This window comes from Podarcis cretensis, assembly GCF_951804945.1.
Source record: "Podarcis cretensis genome assembly, chromosome: 10".
In the NCBI taxonomy this organism is placed as follows: domain Eukaryota; kingdom Metazoa; phylum Chordata; class Lepidosauria; order Squamata; family Lacertidae; genus Podarcis; species Podarcis cretensis.
The window spans coordinates 49,017,465-49,038,487 of NC_137179.1; the positions used below are offsets into that span (position 1 = coordinate 49,017,465).

General features: G+C 44.5%; 1 protein-coding gene across 5 annotated transcripts in view; it reads right to left on the reverse strand.

The window, feature by feature from the left end:
* Positions 1–21,023, reverse strand: part of SLC16A7 (solute carrier family 16 member 7) — a 113,925-nt gene that overhangs the window by 13,994 nt on the left and 78,908 nt on the right. The window lies entirely within an intron of this gene.

A 21,023-nucleotide genomic window follows, 5' to 3' on the forward strand; every position in this document is an offset into this window, starting at 1 on the left:
CCAGAACACAGTCACTTTGAAATTCCTACTTCTCTGAATTTTGCGATACAGTTCTCCAGCTGAGTGTCATGCGTAAAAATGCATAGGCTAGGGTAAAGTGTGTGCGCAAACACCTCTGTTAGTGAAAATAATAGAGCAAATGCATGGTATTGGTGAATATCACCAATATCATGGGGGACAGAGACAAAGGTGGGCAAGGCAAGAAATGGGGTTTTTACTTTTGTGTAGTATGCAGGTTTCTACAGCCATCCAAGGACACATTCCAGCTAGGCAAAATTAGCCAAGGAAGGTGCAAAGCATGTGCTGTAGGCCTTGGATAAGTCTTGGCCCCTGGGGCTAAAGTTTCCCACTTGAAATATAAGCTGGCAAATGACTCAGCCAATAATACTGCATTCCACCCACATTTTAAACAGATGAAACCCTTTTATTTAGGCTGGATGTGATGTGAAATTCCCATGTGCTGGCAATCACACATGGACACTGGAGTCTTTTTAGATCAGTGTCCCCATTGACAGTTCTGCCTAACAATTGCTTTTTTATTATTTTGAAATGCGGGTTCCACAGAGAAAGTGGCCGTGCAGAAAAAGTGACAGATAACAGGACTTATGTACACCTGGTACATGCACATATTATATATAATGGATATGAATACATTTAGAAATCAACCAGATTTTTAATCTGCATAGATATTGAGTATTTCTCTTTCTAGGAGGGATGGAAGAAAATTTTGTTTTTCAACATTTGCCACCAAACTGACCTCATTTGCACCTCCCTGATTAATTCATAGACAAAAATGTAATTATTCTTTGCATCTCATACTTCTCTGAATTGCAGAAGTTCATGTCTCAAAAATATACCAATATGCATAAAATTGCATATTTTAGGATAAAATATGTTTATAACTGTAACATTCAGATAACATACATGTTGTGTTAAAATGGTGAGAACCAATCAAGTCCAATTACTCATTGATTTCAGTGGGTCAACTCTGAGTATGGCTAGTATGCTTGGGGTGGAAATGCACAGATTAAACTGGAAACCAGATGGAAGGGATTTATGAATGAACACGTGTGAAACTGACACAGACTGGAAATAGACTGCTCTGTCCAGCATCTCTTTATATGCTGCTTCACTAAGGTATAAATAAAAAATGAAATAATTCTATTTTCATTTATGAACTCTGAAGCTACATAGGCCAGTGTAGTACTATTCTGTTGAGATAAGGCTTTTTATGCAGTGGTGTAGACCCACAAATTGTGAAAATCTATAGTCATAAATCATATTTCTAAGGAAGTTCAGTTGCTAGACTTATTTCAGTCTGTTATGCATTGTGATTTTGTGATTTTGCTATGTTAAACCATTGTTTCTCACATGAGCAATATACTGTATAATTTTGAAGGGTTTAGAAATGGAATGTATGTATTAAATATCAAGAATGAAGGGATGTCAGACACATTTGGGGAGTTTTCCCCACCCCCAAATATGTTCCTTGAGGATCTCACCTGTCTTAGTTTTGTAAGTACTAAATTACCATCCTTAAAGGAAAAAGGAATAAAAAGGAAGCCAAAGCAGCCTAACATTTAAAGCCAGTGCTAAAAACGACTCTGCAATAAAGTGAAATGTCAAGCACTGCATTTGGTTTTTACTGAAAATCTATCTGTATGTTGTCCAGGGCATAAGCTTTCCATTAAAAAAAACACCCAATAAAAGAACAAACTTTGCATTCGCAGTGTGAGAAGTTAAGTAAAATATGCTGTAACCTAGTGTTTGCGGAGGTCTCAGTTTGACAATCTTTAACTTGCAGGCCTATCCTGTATGGCAATAAAGATATGTTTTAGTCAAATATTCTCTCCTTGTTACTGGAATGCTGTGCTAATAAGGAATCAGTCGCATCTCAAACCCCAGGACTTCTGTTTCAGAGTATATGTCAAAAGATTGCAAGCACAAGAATATTGGAAGGCAACCTAACTTTTGAGATGTTGGCCTCTCGTTGAGCAAGAAATGTGTTGGATCCAGCCATGTTAATAGACCCACTGAAGTCAATGGACCCAAGTTAGACATGTCCATTAATTTCAATGGTCTCCTTTGAGTATGACTAACATTGGACACAACCCAATATTATTCAAGGGTGGAAATAACCTTTTGGTAGTTTTTTCACTCTTGACCTCCCCTGGGAGGAATCCTGGGAACTGTAGTTTGTTAAAGCTGCTGGGAGTTGTTAAGAGAACCCTATTCCCTCACAGAAATATAATTCCCAGAGCTCCCTAGGAAGAGGGAATGATTGTTAAGCTACTCTGGGAACTGTAACTCCCTGAGGGGAAACGGGGTTCCAACTCTCCACACTCTTAACAAACTACGTTGCCCAGGATTCTTTGAGGGAAACCATGACTATTAAAGTGTTATAATTGAGCTTGAAGTGTATAATGTAGATATGGTCTCAGTCAACATCTTAATCTTCTATTGGGAAAACCATCACATAGGCCTTCTGAGACAGCACCTTCAAAAGGCTAAATGAGTCTTCCCACACTTTTAAACACTATAATAAAATATAGCTTTGGTGGTGGGATACACAAAGGGTTACAGACGCGGTAATATTTCACTAAATAAGAAAATACGGAAAATGTTACCTGTCATATCAAGCCTAATGCTAAAGTTAGCCAGCAAATAAATTACTTAAATGCACTCAGTTTCCATATGTCCTGCTAAGTGGACTCCCCACCCACCCACCCCGAAGGAATCTGTGCCTACTTTTTACTTTAAGAGTCTAATATAATGCTACAGCTTCTTGCCTAGATGCCAAGGATATAAATCCAAATACATTGTAGCTACGAGCATGTAATCAAGCCTTTAATGGCCATGCACAAATGCAATTGCACATTTAACAATTTTTATTATTTGTTAAGTGGTGTCTGCTACATAGCAGCCTGTCTCTTTAATCAACCCCGCTTTTCCTTTTTTGCAGTCACTGGCATGATGTTAATGCTATTCTCCAAGATATGTCTTTGACGGACCAAGTGAAAAAGGCAACGCTGAAACAAGATGAAGGCTTGCTGCTCTTCAGCTAGGGAAATCTGTTTTAACAGAAGCTAAAGAGAAAATCCTATACATATGTTTTTTTAATATATATATACCGGTAGCCTGATTGAACTCCATGGGGTTTAAAGTAAAGGTAAAGGTACCCCTGCCCGTACGGGCCAGTCTTGACAGACTCTGGGGTTGTGCACCCATCTCACTTAAGAGGCCAGGGGCCAGCGCTGTCCGGAGACACTTCCGGGTCACGTGGCCAGCGTGACATCGCTGCTCTGGCGAGCCAGAGCCGCACACGGAAACGCCGTTTACCTTCCCGCTGGTAAGCGGTCCCTATTTATCTACTTGCACCCGGAGGTGCTTTCGAACTGCTAGGTTGGCAGGCGCTGGGACCGAGCAGCGGGAGCGCACCCCGCCGCAGGGATTCGAACCGCCGACCTTTCGATCGGCAAGCCCTAGGCGCTGAGGCTTTAACCCACAGCGCCACCTGCGTCCCATGGGGTTTACTCCCTGACAAGTAGGTGTAAGACGGCAGGCTAAATCAATTTCATGCATATCCTTCCTTAGAGTCCTCTTCAGGCATTGGAAGTGAATGTGTGACAAGGGTAGTAGGGTCATGTGCACAAGACCCACTCCCATCGCTCTCATTCCCACATGGTGCACACTGAACACAAAGGTCTGAAGTGGGCTTCTAACCACATTCCTCTCAACATGGTTAGATGCCTCCACATGATTGGAATGCTGCACTACAGGGTTATTGGTCATGCAGAGGCATCTAAGTTCATTCATCCAAACATGCTTGGAAGCCTCCTTCCCACTCAATGCATGGTTGGAGCTGGCATGCATGGCCTCATACCTCTTATGCCAGATATGGGGAACTTGTGGCCCTCCAGATATCATTGGACTTCAGCTCCCATCAAACCCATCCAGCATGGCTAATGATCAAGCATGCCAGGAGTTGGAAGCCATCACATGAGGCCCTTTTTTGTGCCTCCTCCATGAGAGGTCCAGAGAACACGAGAACAGGCCCTTCCTGTGGTGGCTCCCCACTTGTGGAACGCTCTCCCCTGGTAGGCTCGCCTGGTGCCTTCATTACATACGTTTAGGTGCCAGACGAAAACACTCCCCTTCTCTCAGCCTTTGCCTAAGTACCGTAAACAATCTATGATCTTTTAAATTGTGGGAGGGGGCTATTGTTTGTTACTATGGTATGCATTTTTGTGTTGTTATATTGTAAACTGCTCTGTGGTCCTCAAATGAAAGGCCCTATAAAAAATTGATTCTTATTAACAATAATTGTAGTTCAACAAGATATGGTGGTGACAAGTTCCCCATTCTTGTCCTATTCCCTCTCTCTTCTGTTTCATTATTCACCCAAGGAGGACTTAGATTTTCATGTTTTGTATTTGCAGAGGAAAGACTTTAGGCTCTCAAATTTCAGTGGCAACCTGTGTGATACTAAAATTTGGTGCCCTCCACCTCTTTCACTCTGTTCTACAGCACTGTTGTGGTGTCCCCTGCAGCATGGCACCCACTGCAGCTGAACCAGTCGCACAACCCTAAAACCATCTTTTGGGGTTGATAGAGATCATCACTTTTGATGTAGAAAAGAGGGTAGTTAATGGTCCATGTGTAGGAAAGCATTTGGAAGAAGAAAAAAGAGAGAGGGGGAAAGCTGCAACATTTCAATATGATGAGTAGTGCTCACATCTGTTGTGTGTATCTAGTGAATTGAAGGTTTGGGCATGATATGATGCATTTTAAGTCAAGCACAGACAGATTTAGGATCAGCAATACAGATTTCTTAAACAATATAAATAAGAATACAGGAAAAAGCAGTACAATTTTTATGTTTTCAGAAACACAGATGATATAGAGCATTTCCTTTTCTCCTTGTTCCCCCAAACTACGTAAGATTATGGTAGTGGCAGATAAGTTTAAAGAACCCAGAAAGGAATGAAGATTTGTTTGGCATAAAATCCATATCCTGCTGTGCTCTCAGGCAGAAGAACATTTATCAGTACAAAGGTATTAGGTAATAGGTATACTCCATTCATTTGTGAGTCAAAGGGAAGCCAGCATACAAGAACAATTACATACCTACATTTGTCCTATGCATCTCAAAGGCTAAAATCAAACATGTTCAAAGTAAGTAAAACGTATCTGTACTTCTCCCAAATAAGCAACACTTTTGAGGGCTGACAGAAAAACTGACACATGCTGGGATGCAGGGCTAGCAATGTAACAGGCAATATAGGAACAAGTTAGATAATTTGGTCCACATTGGCCAAGATAGTCTATATGGAATGGCAGCAACTCTGCAAGTACTCAAGTAACACCTGGTGGAGATCCCAGGGATGGAACCTGAGACCTGTCACTGAGTGTCAACAACAGCAGCTTGATGGTAGATGATCCCACCTGCAAAATCCTCTGCCATGTCAAAGCAGCACAACATCAATAAAGCCGTAAAATGGAACATAATGTTAAAATAACAGTTACAATAAAAAATATAAAAAGCCAGCAGGCACGAATATCCGCAGAACCACATGCAGGAAATCAATGTGCTTTGTGATCTGAAAGCCTGCCTAAATAAAAATGTAATCAGTTGTTGCCTGGAAGTTTTGACTGTGCGGGCCAATCAGATGTTCCATAACTGGGGGCAGGGGGTGGCACTGAGATTGCCCTGTCTTTTGTCATTACTTTCCTAGTCTCTTCCACAGATGTGGCAAGGATCAGGGCATTGCCTGCAGGTTGTAACTCAAGTACTAGGATCCCAAGTCACTGATGGCTTTTTATGTTATTCGTAAGACCTAGAGTTAGACTTGGCAGCAATCTGGCAGCCAGGGCAGTACTTTCAGGATTGGAGCGATATGGTCCTTGCTTGCTACTCCCGGACTAAAGCATTCTACACAAGCAGCAGCTTCCAAACTATCTTCAGGGGTAGCTCAACACAGAGTGAATTGCACCACTCTATCTGGGATGCTATGGGACGCGGGTGGCACTGTGGGGTAAACCACAGAGCCTAGGACTTGCCGATCAGAAGGTCGGAGGTTCAAATCCCCGCCATGGGGTGACCTCCCGTTGCTCGGTCCCTGCTCCTGCCAACCTAGCAGTTTGAAAGCACATCAAAGTACAAGTAGATAAATAGGTACCGCTCCGGCGGGAAGGTAAACAGCGTTTCCGTGCGCTGCTCTGGTTCGCCAGAAGCAGCTTCATCATGCTGGCCACATGACCCAGAAGCTGTACGCCAGCTCCCTCGGCCAATAAAGCAAGATGAGCACCGCAACCCCAGAGTCGGCCACGACTGGACCTAATGGTCAGGGGTCCCTTTACCTTTTTATCTGGGATGCTGCAAGAGCACTGGTTACTGAAGCTGAGCTAAATTGAGGCAAGCAGTAGAAGTTAGCTCCTTTCTGGCGCCATCTTCTTTGCCTTGGTGTTGATTTAATTCTGAGGTGTGCTATAAAGGTGCCACGCGACACACTTACGATTCCAAACAGACTGATAAGTCCTTTCGATGTGGGTATAGCTGTATCTCTGCTTAATTCAGGCAACTGCTTTATCTCTCCAATAGCTTCAGTTATAAATGTTCTGATTAAGATTATTGAGTGCTTCTGTGTATTCTGGATCACTTCCAGCACCACTGCCTGCTCAGAGAGGCTCTGATCATCTCTGCTCATTGTTTCCACTGTTTATACAATGGCACTGGAAACACCGAGTGACTACGGATGTTGAAAACACCTGTGCAGTGTCTCCCAGAGGTGGCAACAGGCACCTTTTGTGACATCAAATAGGGGTGGCGTAAATCAGAAACTTAGATGCAAGGAAGGCTGTGCAGCTTTTTGATGCAAGCTCCACTTTGGACAGATAAGGACCAGTGGCTGACTAGAGGAATGTCAATGCAATCAAGGTGTTCCCCTTGTTTGCAATGTTCAAATTGTTCACAGGGTACAGGATGGGAGGCTGCATAGATTTTGGACACACTGTGGAAAAAATAATTCCTCTTGCCAATGCACACAGCACTCTCACTTCTCATTTCTCCAGGAAGGACTGGAAGAGACCCCTGCCAGAAACCCCAAAAAGCCAGTGCTAGTCAGTGCAGTCAGTAATTACTAGATAGACCAGTGGTCTAACTCAGTATTCAGAACCTTCCTGTGTTCCTAAGAATGTTCGTTAGGTTTGAGGCTTCCACTACCAACTCTCCATTCAAACTGGCTCCATCAACATTCTTGAAATCCCAAGGGGAGAACTTCTAATTCCACATTATGTGACTCTTGCCTCCATATTCTTTTTAATCCAAAACCCAAAGCAGGCTGCAAATATGAGTTAAGGCAGGGAGTGGAGAAAAGCGACTGTAGCTTTTTCCATGTCACCATCACCCTCCCCAAACCACTTTCTCCCACACTCAAGGATGGATGTGGAGTCTGAATGGAAAACACATGGCAATCCAGATTTTGTGAATTCTAACTTCCAACCTGGTAGAGGGCTATCTCAGTAGTGGTGCCCTCCCTGTGGAACACCCTCCCTTCAGATGTCAAGAAGAAAGAAAGAAAGAAAGAAATACATAACTTGTTGAAGACATTTGAAGGCAGCCCTGTATCAGGAGGTTTTTAATATTTGATGTTTTATGATTTTAGATATGCTGTAAGCCGCCCGGAGTGGCTAGGGAAATCCAGCTAGATGGGCGGGATAATAATAATAATAATAATAATAATAATAATAATAATAATAAATTACTATTCCCAGCCAGCATGGCCAGTGCTCAGGGATGATGGGAGATGTCAGTCCAACATCTGAAGGCACCAGATGTTGGACTGACATCTGTAGCTTGTCTTTCATAGATGGGCAGACAGCTTAGAGAAAGATTTATCCAAAAGTCTTCTCTGCCAGTCTCCCTTAACCCTCATCAGCTTCTTTGCTGATTACAGATATAAACTCAGGTTTTCTGTGCTCCACTCCAACTCTGTCTACCCATGGACCTCTTTTTCTAACTGAAATATTCTTCCTGAGAAGCAGAAATAGAATCTTCATGCAATATACAACTTTCAAATGGCCTCCTCTACAATGTTTTGGGAAGTGCTGGTTTGTTATTTAAGTGTTAAAATGTGTTGGGGTGAGCATTAAGAAACTCAGTGGCAAATGTAAGGTGCCTGGTGGAATTAATAAATGTTTCCTGTTCAGGAATAGACAGGCTGATTCCCGCCCTCACCGTGCTTAGCATTTAACAGTGATTAATTCAATCCCCCAAGGGCTTCTGTGCTTCTGTGAATCTAAGCGCCATGCAGCCATTCCTGCACTCAAAACGTTCCAGAGGTTTCACCTAAACATTATTGCAGATGACCCGCACAGTGCAATGCTGCCACAAAAGATTACTCCTTCTGCAAATGAGATGCCAAACCAAGAACGGCTAAGCCCAAGTGAAGTGAGAAATGATATAAATTTTTTAACAATGGAGCCGATAAAAATTTATGCACTTTTCCCGCGCTTAATGAGAGATTCGAGGGGGGCCTTGTCGCTTGCTATACAAATGCCCTTAGTGAAACATTTAAAACTTCCTGCTGAGACCAAGCTTTTGGAAATATGACCCATTAATCTCAGTGGGTGCTCCTTTCCTCTCCGCCATGGATGGTTACTCGTGAAAACCTGAGCTACAATCTGGAAGCATCTTTGGCCGGGTAGTTATGCTGAAGGAAGCAATTTTTTACATTTATTTTTTTTAAAAAAAATAGATTAACATAGAATTTGTAGGCTGCTAGAGTATGAAGGGGGCGGGGGAGAGACCCTAACAGTCTTCTCATTCTAAAGAAAGCCTATACCTAATCCCAAGGGAGGATGGTCCATCAGTGCTAATGGGGCACTGCCCCACCTACCTCAGTCTACCCTTAGCCAGTTCCCCACGGCTAGCCACTTTGCTTCCACCTGTTATTCGCTCGGCCTCCTCTTCTTCCTGACCTTCCCATCATATGCTCCACTAGCCCCAACTGGTACCAACCACCACTGTGGTTTTTAATGCACCCCGATTAAAAATGTATACACTGCTTGATTGTAGAAAAACACACGCCCTCGGAGTGGTTTACAAAAAGAATATGGGACATGCATGAATCCTTAAATGTAAAGGGACCCCTGACCATTAGGTCCAGTCACAGACGACTCTGGGATTGCGGGACTCATCTCGCTTTATTGGCCGAGGGAGCCGGCGTACAGCTTCCAGGTCATGCGGCCAGCATGACTAAGCCACTTCTGGCGAACCAGAGCAGCACATGCAAACGCCGTTTACCTTCCTGCCGGAGCGGTACCTATTTATCTACTTGCACTTTGACGTGCTTTCGAACTGCTAGGTTGGCAGGAGCAGGGACCGAGCAACGGGAGCTCACCCCGTTGTGGGGATTCGAACCACCAACCTTCTGATCAGCAAGTCCTAGGCTCTGTGGTTTAACCCACAGCGCCACCTGCGTCCCAATGCCTGAATCCTTAACTAAAGATTAAAATGCAGTTGGCCCACACACCCGTGCATGCATACACATGCACCCCTGTGTCAATGCAGAGAACTGAGCTTAATACTGGGAAAATGAGAAACTGACGGAAACAAGATATTGACAAGACCTCCCCAGCTTAACAATATTGCAAACCCTGCTCACCCCTGCTCAACTGTGCAGGCCAACCTTGCACAAAAACAAGTGAGATGCCTGCCCAACCAAGTACAAAACTCAAGTTTGCAACTCCAGAACAGCAAACTTGCAGTACTGGTGGGAAACCACCCTTTGAATCACAACAAATGGGCGGATAAGCATTCGGTCGCAAACTCCCTGTCCCAACTGTTGGGGGAGACATTACGCCCCGTAGATATCGTGGACATCTCATGGCTGCCATCTGGACCTTATACGAGACGTATGGTTATTAACTTTAGATCTACCCACTGCGTTGCAAAGATTCTAGGACTAAGAAACCGTACAAGAAAATGGCACATCTATTTCACAAGGGTATTCACCAATCTGACCCGCACACCACTATGCACCAGGATAGGTGCTGTCTGTGCTGATGCTGGGCCTGTGCGCCATAAAGAACAAACAGTCGGGGGAATGGAGCCGGGACACATTACCCCTCAGAGAGTGGCAAGCCTGCCCGTAAATGACTTAATTGATTTTCTACACCCCCCGCTTGGTACCCTGGTCTCCACGTGCAACGAGCCTGGTATTGGACTACCCAAACAAGACCAGTTTGAAATGCTCTCGTCCTCATATGCGTCGATGCCGGAATTGGAGGCTTCTACTATTTTAAGCCCAACACGCAACCAAGATCCACAGCATTTGTTAAATTTTGACCCGCTAGCAGTACCGACACAAGATTCAGCTGTTGACCTGTTACCTGTACAGCCTATACGGGTCGGTAAAGCCCTCGCTCTGCAAAAACCAGCTGAACACCATGATACATCAGCTGATCATCATGATATTTGTAATGGTGTTATCGAAGATCCTCTGGGCCAAATCAACCTATTGGCCCCCCAGTTAAAGCCATCACACCTACCTAGGGACCAGCGACCTCAAACCTGGAAACACCAAGCAGAGCAGAAGGAGGAGGAGCCTAACTCAGGAGCCCCAAATCACTGGAAAAGAGATTGACTGCCACTATTTCCACCATCACCCTATTTCCACATTCTATCTTGGAACGTGGCGGGATGGTTATCTAGGCAAGGTGACGTCGACCTTCTGAATTTCCTTACAAAATTTCAGATTATATGTCTACAGGAGACATGGTGTCTAGATCTCCATGTCCCTTTTCTTCAGGGATACGAAGCCTTTGCTACCCCTGCAATAAAACCAAATCTCCGAGGCCGACCTAGTGGTGGCTTAGTCACTTTTGTTTCCATCAAGCTAAAGTGCAAGGTCCGGCAACAGCAGTGGGCGAAAAGTAACAACCTACAAATCCTACTTATTTCTGGCAGTGAAGGAGGAGATTTCCTCTGCTTTAATATATATATCCCTCCCATAGGCACCCCTTCCCAGTCATCACAAATCTGGGAAGATTTAGAGCTATGTCTGGAGAAGGCTGAACTAGAATTCCCTGGCATGGATATCCTGCTGGCAGGTGATTTCAATGCCAGGAGAGGAAACGATGCACCCCGATTAAAAATGTATACACTGCTTGATTGTAGAAAAACACACGCCCTCGGAGTGGTTTACAAAAAGAATATGGGACATGCATGAATCCTTAAATGTAAAGGGACCCCTGACCATTAGGTCCAGTTGCAGATGACTCTGGGATTGCGGGACTCATCTCGCTTTATTGGCCGAGGGAGCCGGCGTACAGCTTCCAGGTCATGCGGCCAGCATGACTAAGCCACTTCTGGCGAACCAGAGCAGCACATGCAAATGCTGTTTACCTTCCCACTGGAGCGGTACCTATTTATCTACTTGCACTTTGACATGCTTTCAAACTGCTAGGTTGGCAGGAGCAGGGACCGAGCAACGGGAGCTCACCCCGTTGTGGGGATTCAAACCACCAACCTTCTGATCAGCAAGTCCTAGGCTCTGTGGTTTAACCCACAGCACCACCTGTGTCCCAATGCCTGAATCCTTAACTAAAGATTAAAATGCAGTTGGCCCACACACCCATGCATGCATACACATGCACCCCTGTGTCAATGCAGAGAACTGAGCTTAATACTGGGAAAATGAGAAACTGACGGAAACATATATTGACAAGATTCATCCATGCTTACTGGTCCTGAAAGACCTACATTGGTTCCCAGTATGTTTCTGGGCACAATTCAAAGTGTTGGTGCTGACCTTTAAAGCCCTAAATGGCCTCGGCCCAGTATACCTGAAGGAGTGTCTCCACCCCCCATTGTTCTGCCTGGACACTGAGGTCCAGCTCTGAGGGCCTTCTGGCAGTTCCCTCACTGTGAGAAGCCAAGTTACAGGGAACCAGGCAGAGGGCCTTCTTGGTGGTGGCGCCCGCCCTGTGGAACGCCCTCCCATCAGATGTCAAAGAAATAAACAACTACCTGACTTTTAGAAGACATCTGATGGCAGCCCTAATATTTGATGAATTATTGTATTTTAATATTTTGCTGGAAGCCACCCAGAGTGGCTGGGGAAACCCAGCCAGATATGTGGGGTATAAATAATATTATTTTAAAATAAATAAGATAAATGAGTACTTCATGCTATGCCTTGAGGGTGAGGCTATTGCTAAAATGCTACTAAAGCTGGAGCGAAGCTTTCCTGGCTTGGCTATTTGACAGTAGGCCTCCTCAGACATTGGTATTCATATCAGGCCCAGAGGCTAGATGAGGACCTCCAAGTTTCTCTCTCAGGTCCTCAGGATACTGTCTCCCAAGACACAAGTCTTGCTTTACACTCTCCCTGTGCCCCAGCTGGAATGTGAGTCTCCAAGTGAATATTTTTCAGAAATGTGCAAACATTATATAGCAATATAGGTGATCCAAGGAGAAGAAAAGAAGCACAGAACAATGTTGTTCTCGTGCCAGCCTAACAATCTTTGTTTTCGAATAGGTTAGAAACGAGACAACAGGGACTGCTGCAGTTCCTTTCATAACTCGATGACATCTAAAGGTTAGCCTTTATTTTTTTCCCCTATTGATAAAAATGACTGGAGGCAAAGCAATAGATAAATGCTTAGGAACACTTGAGAGCTAAAATGGGGGGGGGGGATTAAGTCCACATGGGCCCAGCCTTCCTGTTTAGAAAGCGGTAACAATAATACGATGACAACATTCTTAGCATCCACTCAAAAAACAGAACAAAACAATATTCTGGCATAAAGCAGTTTGAAATTAACGTGCATTTACCAGTTCCTATTTTCATTTTGAAAACCTACAGAAATGGCAGATATGCTTAAGGTATTTGGTGGTGGTGCATTGTTGCAGCACAACAAGCTTTTATAAGGCCACATCTGTATAGTAGCCTCACATGCTATCGGTTGCGCACATGAACGCAGTACCCCAGCGTTTTACAGTTCTGGACAACTGGAATCTGCCCTAAAAATGTTACAATGTGGAGTGCTCCTTTTCACTGTTCCAGTCAGTCATCCCCTCCATTCCATTCCCAACTCTGACATCTAAAAGAATATAAGGAACAAGATGCACTTCAGTGATGTGGAACCAGGGGCGGGGGAAGGGGGTGGCAGTAGGTGCGGGCCGCCCCAGGTGTCACCACTGAGGGGGGTGACAAAATGCCGGGCAGCACTTATCACGGGGCCTGCAGCACGCCCAAACCACACATCTCTCCTGGGAGAGACACAGTGGCTTGGGTGTGCGCAGGCTCCGTGCTGCCCAAATGGTCCGCCCGCTGCCTCCCCGCCCCCAGCTGTAGGGCGGCTAAGTGCGAGGAGGCAGGCAGACTCCGGTGGCCCTGTGGTGTGTCCTGCCCCTATGGGCAGCTTGCCCTGCTCCTATGGGAGGCGTGCCCTGTCCCAGGTGCCTGAGTGGCTTCCTCCGCCGCTGTGTGGAACCAGCAAAGATGTGGAGCCAGCACTGAAAAGGCACTTCCACTACCCTCCACACTCCATTTCTGCATACCCTTTTTGGTGGGCGGTGTTGTGGCCGGGCATTGGGTCCTGCAGTGATCTGGCTGGGGGCGGAGACTGACACCCTCCTCGTAGCCAGCCGGCTGTTTCGCCAGCACTAGGGGCTCCGCCAATCAGCACCAGTAGGAGGCATGGCCTCTCATGCCCTTCTGCTGCCCTCCATACTTCATTTAACAAGTGAAACACCAGGAAAGCCTCCTCTGCTGATCTTAATAATAATAATAATAATAATTTATTATTTATACCCCGCCCATCTGGCTGGGCCTCCCCAGCCACTCTGGGCGGCTTCCATAAAAACCAAAAATACAGTAAAATATCACACGTTAAAAACTTCCTTAAGATGTCTTCTGAATGTCAGGTAGTTGTTTATCGCTTTGACATCTGCTGGAAGGGCGTTCCACAGGGCGGGGGCCACTACCAAGAAGGCCCTCTGCCTGGTTCCCTGTAGCTTTGCTTCTCGCAATGAGGGAACCGCCAGAAGGCCCTCGGCGCTGGACCTCAGCATCCGGGCAGAATGATGGGGGTGGAGACGCTCCTTCAGGTATACTGGACCGAGGCCGTTTAGGGCTTTAAAGGTCAGCACCAACACTTTGAATTGTGCTCGGAAACATACTGGGAGCCAATGTAGGTCTTTCAAGACCGGTGTTATATGGTCTCGGCGGCCGCTCCCAGTCACCAGTCTAGCTGCCACATTCTGGATTAGTTGTTTCCAAGTCACCTTCAAAGGTAGCCCCACGTAGAGTGCATTGCAGTAGTCCAAGCGGGAGATAACCAGAGCATGCACCACTCTGGCGAGACAGTCCGCAGGCAGATAGGGTCTCAGCCTACATACCAGATGGAGCTGGTAAACAGCTGCCCTGGACACAGATTTGACCTGTGCTTCCATGGACAGCTGTGAGTCCAAAATGACTCCCAGGCTGCGCACCTGGTCCTTCAGGGGCACAGTTACCCCATTCAGGACCAGGGAATCCTCCATACCTGCCTGCCTCCTGTCCCCCAAAAACAGTACTTCTGTCTTGTCAGGATTCAACCTCAATCTTAATCCAGAGACACACAGAAGAAGAAGTTTTCTCAGATATTTGGGCCCCAGATCACTCATGGTTCATGTCAACATAAACATCTTGAATGCCAGAAGTAACTGGCAACCAAAGCATCTCTTTGAGAACAGAAGTTATATGCAACCAACCCACTACTCCTGCCAACACCTTGGCTATTTTTCTGCTTACAAATAGGATGGATAATAATTTTTGAGAGTTGATAGGCACACAGCTCTAGTATATACAATGTACAGGATTTTCAAATGAGGACAATGGTCTGGCAATCAGATCAGTCGTTGTTCCTTTGTTTCTAATTCTGTGCTGCTGCTACTACTACATTCAGGACTGGGAGAACTATAACTATGGGCAAGGACATTTTTCATTTTTCATTATTAAGGTCAAGTAATTTATTAGTTTCCCATTATCACCAGGCCGTAGCTCCCCATACTATGCGGTTGCTTCAGTTAAGCTGAGGGAAGACATGAGATTGCTGGCAACTGTATCCTTGTTTTGCAGCTGCATAATTCTCTCAACTACAGAGGAGTTGCTTTCAGGTGACACCTGCAAAACAGAGAAAGCTCACAAGTTTTAGTCCCAATCAGCCCAGTGTCCTGAGGTTGCTGTTTTAAATCTCCAGGATGCTTTATTACATGACCCCTGACTCCAAGGTTAGGGATAATACGGATTCCCTGCAACTGTTAATCAGGTGAGCAGCATTTCTTTATTTAACTATCAACATAAGAAGGAAGCTTGCACTGCATCCTGCAAATGTAAAGATGGTTTTGCTTTTGACAAAAGGTTTTTGCAAGCTGTGCTCTCATTTTCCATCCCAGATTTTATGAGATGATAATATTCTGCCTGGGTCCGTCCCCCCCCCCCTTTTTCAATGGGAGGATAATCTATGTTGCCATAGAACCACAGGAAGGTGAAAGGAAAAAGCAATGTGGAACACTCCCAGAAGATAATGAGAAGATTTTGGTTTTCTGAAAATACATTTTACATGCAAAAGATAACAGCCATTCCTAGCTTAAGTCTCTCATAAGTGAGCAGGAACTAAGAAGCAGAGATAAGTTTAGCAGCAAATAAGTATTAAAGTGGAGAGCTTAAGCAAGTAGTTATCTAAATAAAGCATTCAGCTCTATCGTTGTTCCCTTATTTCTGGTTCCTCGCGCTTCCTATTTGGTTTATTTATATTTTCGCCAAGAAGGACAAGATAAAACAATTCAATGCTCCTTCATTCCATTTGTTTGTTTGTTTGTTTAAAAGGAGGGATAAATAAAGATTGAGAAGGGGTCCATCAACATTGTTTGAAAGGATTTTAAGCATATGGCTGACAGTGGTATTACTAACTCAGCCAATCAGGTTCTGACAGCCTGAGGTACTCAGGCTGTGCAATTGCCGATAATCACAGTAGGCCCAGGAGTCCTGTTAACTTACAATATTTCCTTACTAGAAAAGCCTGGCATTGTAGCCAAGGCTTTTCTAGTAAGGAAATAGATTTTGGGGGAAAGCTTCACCATGCCTGTAACTCTCTCTAATTATGCTTCATGCCATGCCACCCATTTTGTAACTGGCACCCACAGCACACTCTCAAAACCCAAAATGTGCCCCCTGATCTGGAAAGGTGGGCAACTCCAGCCTTAAAATTTAACAGCAAACAAGTGGCAGCAGAAGTGCTCTTTGGAGCTACCTCCCCAAGGATGTCTCAAAGTAAGGGAACTCCAAGGCAAGGGTGTCCCTGAACTTCTGGTCTCTGAAGAGCAGAGAGGGCGATTTTGCTTGCCATCTTATGCATTGAGGAGGAGGAGCTCCTTTGCTGTTCTGCTGATTGGTACATATTGGCAGAGGAGCTGATGGGGCTGTGTGTCTTCCTTTTCTTCTTCTCTCTCTGTGTGGTGAATTTCTGTGTGTGTGTGTGTGTGTGTGTGTGTGTGTGTGTGTTTGTATGAAGAGAGGCGAAGAGCAAGGCTATTGCCTGCTGAGTACGCATGTGAGGTGTTCTGTATATGAGTGTGTGGTCTCTATCTGCGTTGCGGCTTCAGTTGTATACACTGTCTGCCAGTGATTTATATTTGTAGGAAAAGTGTAAGCTAGGATCCAGAAAGCCATGTGATTCACCTGCCCTACAGTGCCACTAACCAAAACAAGCAAGATGTTCAGCGGATGGTGCTCATGATTGCTGGCACTCCTATTACATCCAGCACGTCTTCATTGCAATCAATCCATTGCATTAGAAATGTAAATTCCCATCTGCTTTTAATCAGTGGGCCCCTATAAATGGCTTCTTGTTTATGGCTCGCCTACAAAAATAGCACAATCTGCACATATATTTGTGGAGGATGATCCCCCCCCCCGCCCCCGCCCCGAAACAATAAATGTCACTTAGCTGACAGATGAAATGTCCTCAACGACAACCAAAGAAACCCACCCTTATTATGGTACTGTAGTTTCCATTTAATTTACAATTTAATTAATCAATGTGCTGCTTGAAAACAAGGCAATTAGTTAACCTACAAACAAACCTTTAATTAACTGACAGCTTTAGAAGCAGCAATATATATGACAGTGCAAATACCTTTAACTGCAATTCTGTGCAACCAGAGCAAATGCAAGTCATGCTCTTTTCTGTGTCTGGTTCCAGTGATTATTGGCGCAAGTACTAAACACATGCATTTGGAATGGGTCCTATCACAACCATCTCCCTCTCCCAAGGCCATGCCTCTTAATAATCATGCTTCAGATCCTCCCGGAGTCTTTAAACCTCACTGGGATGTGTGTATGCATGTATAATGATACCTCTTGCTCACCTGGAAGATAGAATGGGTGTATAGAAGCTATAACCTAGGGCACAGAAATAAACTTTACATTTGTCCCACCCACTTCTGCTATTGGACCGAACTGCTTGCTATGGGGCTGCTGGCCCATAAAGGAACATGACCTATTGGCACTTTGCCACCCTTGGCTCCTTTGGGAGGAAAGGCAGGATGTGAATCTAATCAAATAAAAAAGATACATTTTTTTTAAAGGTTCCCAATTCAATGTCTCTCTGGAATGTATATGGGATATGATTTTCTTGGCTTTTCCCAAACCATGTAATGTCAGAAGTGTGACCTAGAATGAGTAATAGCCAGCCTTCAACATCATGTTACTTTAATTGAGTTATTTTATGAAGTTTGTTTCAGTATAAAGTATCGAAGAAGAAGAGTTTGGACTTGATATCCTGCTTTATCACTACCCGAAGGAGTTTCAAAGCAGCTAACATTCTCCTTTCCCTTCCTCCCCCACAACAAACACTCTGTGAGGTGAGTAGGGCTGAGAGACTTCAGAGAAGTGTGACTAGCCCAAGGTCACCCAGCAGCTGCATGTGGAGGAGCGGGGAAGCGAACCCGGTTCACCAGATTACGAGTCTACCGCTCTTAACCACTACACCACACTGGCCACAGACAGAATGCAGCCACATGCCTGCGCCCTTCTTCAAACACTTGCTTTCGGTGACAGTGGGAGTCAAGTGTTTTGCACCAAGCAAAGTTCTCATGGCAAGTTGCTTCTTTCAGCCCTTTGATGTTTGTCATAATTACCTGGTAGTTTTATATTATTTTTTAACAACTTTTGAAAATTTGTGGTAAAGCACCTTCGGGTTCCAAATAAAAGTCCCAATCGGATTCCTGGGTAAATGTGGGATGATTTCAAGGCACATAAAAAGGAAAGCTGTGTTGGTCTGTAGAAAAACTCCAAAAGGCACAGTGGAACAATGCCTTTATTAGGCTCAAGCAAAATGTCACAAAAGCATGGCAGGTTTTTGAGTTCTCCGGAAGTCATCATTAGGCAAGCTGTTATGCACCAGCGCAGAGTTCTCTGTTTTGCATGTGCCTTGATGAATACCAAACCTAGCAATTCAAGGCACAGTCTAAACCTAGAGGACAATGATTTCTCATCAGCTGAAGATCGACTTCAGATTTTGTGGGCTATATCCCCTCCAGCCATTAGATAACACTACACAATTTGGTTTCAATTGATTCTTTCTACCTGGTACACTATTCAAAATTAATTCTTTGTTTCACTAAATTAAAGACTGTCATGTTTACTTCTCTTAACTCTTGTTCTCTGCGTACCATGGAATGAAATGGAGATGAGGGAAACTATGTATACCACCTTAAGCTCCGTGGAAGATAAAGGTGGTCTATAGATGTGATAGATGATAGATAGATAGATGATAGATAGATAGATAGAGTAGATACATTCATACACACAAACATACATTCATACATAAAGGTAAAGGACCCCTGGATGGTTAAGTCCAGTCAACGGTGACTTTGCGGTTGCAGCGCTCTTCTCATTTTCAGGCCGAAGGTGCCAGCGTTTGTCCACAGACAGCTTTCCAGGTCATGTGGCCAGCATGACTAAACCACTTCTGGCACAACGGAACACCATGACAGAAGCCAGAGCGTACAGAAACGCTGTTTACCTTCCGGCCACAGCGGTCCCTAGTGTGTTTTCGAACTGCTAGGTTGGCAGGACCTGGGACAGAGCAACGGGAGCTCATTCCGTCGCAGGGATTTGAATCGCCAACCTTCTCATCGGCAAGCCCAAGAGGCTCCATGGTTTAGACTACAGCACCACATACATACATAAATACATTATACATAAATGTTAATAATAAATTATAAATTAATATTGCATGGTGTGGAGAAGGTGAATAGAGATAAACATTTCTCCCCTTTAATAATATGGGAATATGGGGCCCTGCAATTAAGCTGAATGGTAGGATATTCAGAACAGACAAACGTACAGCACATAGGAGTATGGAATTAACTCACACAAAATGTAGTGATGGTCATCAAATTTGATGGCTTTAAAAGAATATTAGACAAGTACATGGAAAATGATGCTCTCACTGGCTTCAAGTCATGATCACTGTGCTATCTTCAGAATTTGAGGCAGCATGCCTTGAAAGGCCAGTTGCTTTGAAACAGCAGGAGGAGAGGAGAGGAGAGGGCTAGTGTGCTTATGTTCTGCTTGTCCCTACTGGAGAGGGATGTGGAAGCTGTGACTCTCCAGATGTTGCTGGGCTCCACTCCCATCATCCACAGCTACTGGCCATGCTGGATGAGACTGATGGCAGTTGGAGTCCTACAACATCTGGAGGATGACAGGTTCTTCATTCCTGCTATAGGCATCTCATTGGCCATTGTGGAAAAACAGGGTGCTGGACTAAATAGTCCGTTGGTTTCATCCAGCAGAAATCCTCTTATGCTCTTTGGCAGCTGCGTGAGTGCCTTGTGCATCCCAAACTACAGAAGAAGTCTGTGAATCAGGGTTTAAATTTTTTATTATATAAGGAAACGGGATCAGAGTTAATAACACTTGCGGTTGTTTTTATACTTGGAAGCTAACAGATGCAAGGACAGCTGAAATTAGATGAATAAAACATGTTTTCTCACCATAAAAATAATTCCAAGCTTATTACATCTTGTGAGTGCAAGATCTGGCTGACGACGGTAGGCTAGCTTAGAGCACCGTTCCCTTATCTAAATTAACTATCCAATCACTTAGAACAAATGCTTTAGTAATTTGGATGCACACACACAAAAGTCAGAAAAGAAGACATGACAGGGAGCAGGCAGCACAGCTTGCCAAGCTGTGCTAGAGACAGAAAAACTGAGAGGCAGATTTCCTTCTAAAAATATGTGCATGAAAAATGAACATTGGGTCCAACAAGTTGTGAACTGCTAATGCCCTGCAAATGACAAAGGATTATGCTTTCCCCCATAAATATATTTATTGCAGAAGTTGATCACTAAAGGGAACTTGGAAAAGATTAAAAGCCCGATTCTAGGTTCTGTTGAACTTTAAGGGAGAGCCTGCTGGATCCAGCATCTACCCCTGCATTCTCTCCTCGCAGTACTAAACAGATGCCTATCGGAAGATCACAAGAAGGAGCTGAATGCAACAGTACTCTCTCCAGCTGTGGTTGCCAGAAACCGGCATTCAGAGACATACTGGCAGTGGAGGTAGAACACAGCCGTTATGTACTGAGTTGAATAGGATCCAAAATGTAGCAGTCTGATTGGTCCTAGAACAATAGGATTCAGAATGCAGTCTGATTGGTCCTAGAACAATAGGATTCAGAATGCAGTCTGATTGGTCCTAGAACAATAGGACCCAGAATGCAGCAGTCTGATTGGTCCACAGGAGCCACCCAATACAGCTCCAGGTGGAAGTGAATCCGCAACCTGATTGGCCTACAGGAGAATCCCGGAATTAGCCAATCATGTGAGGCCCATTGTGTTAATAATGTATATAAAGCTGACATTCTGCGGGAACTTCCATTCCTCCTCACCACTATGAGCTGAATAAAGAGCATGAAATCGACTCTTAACTCCAAGTATATTTCAACAACCATCATGGCTA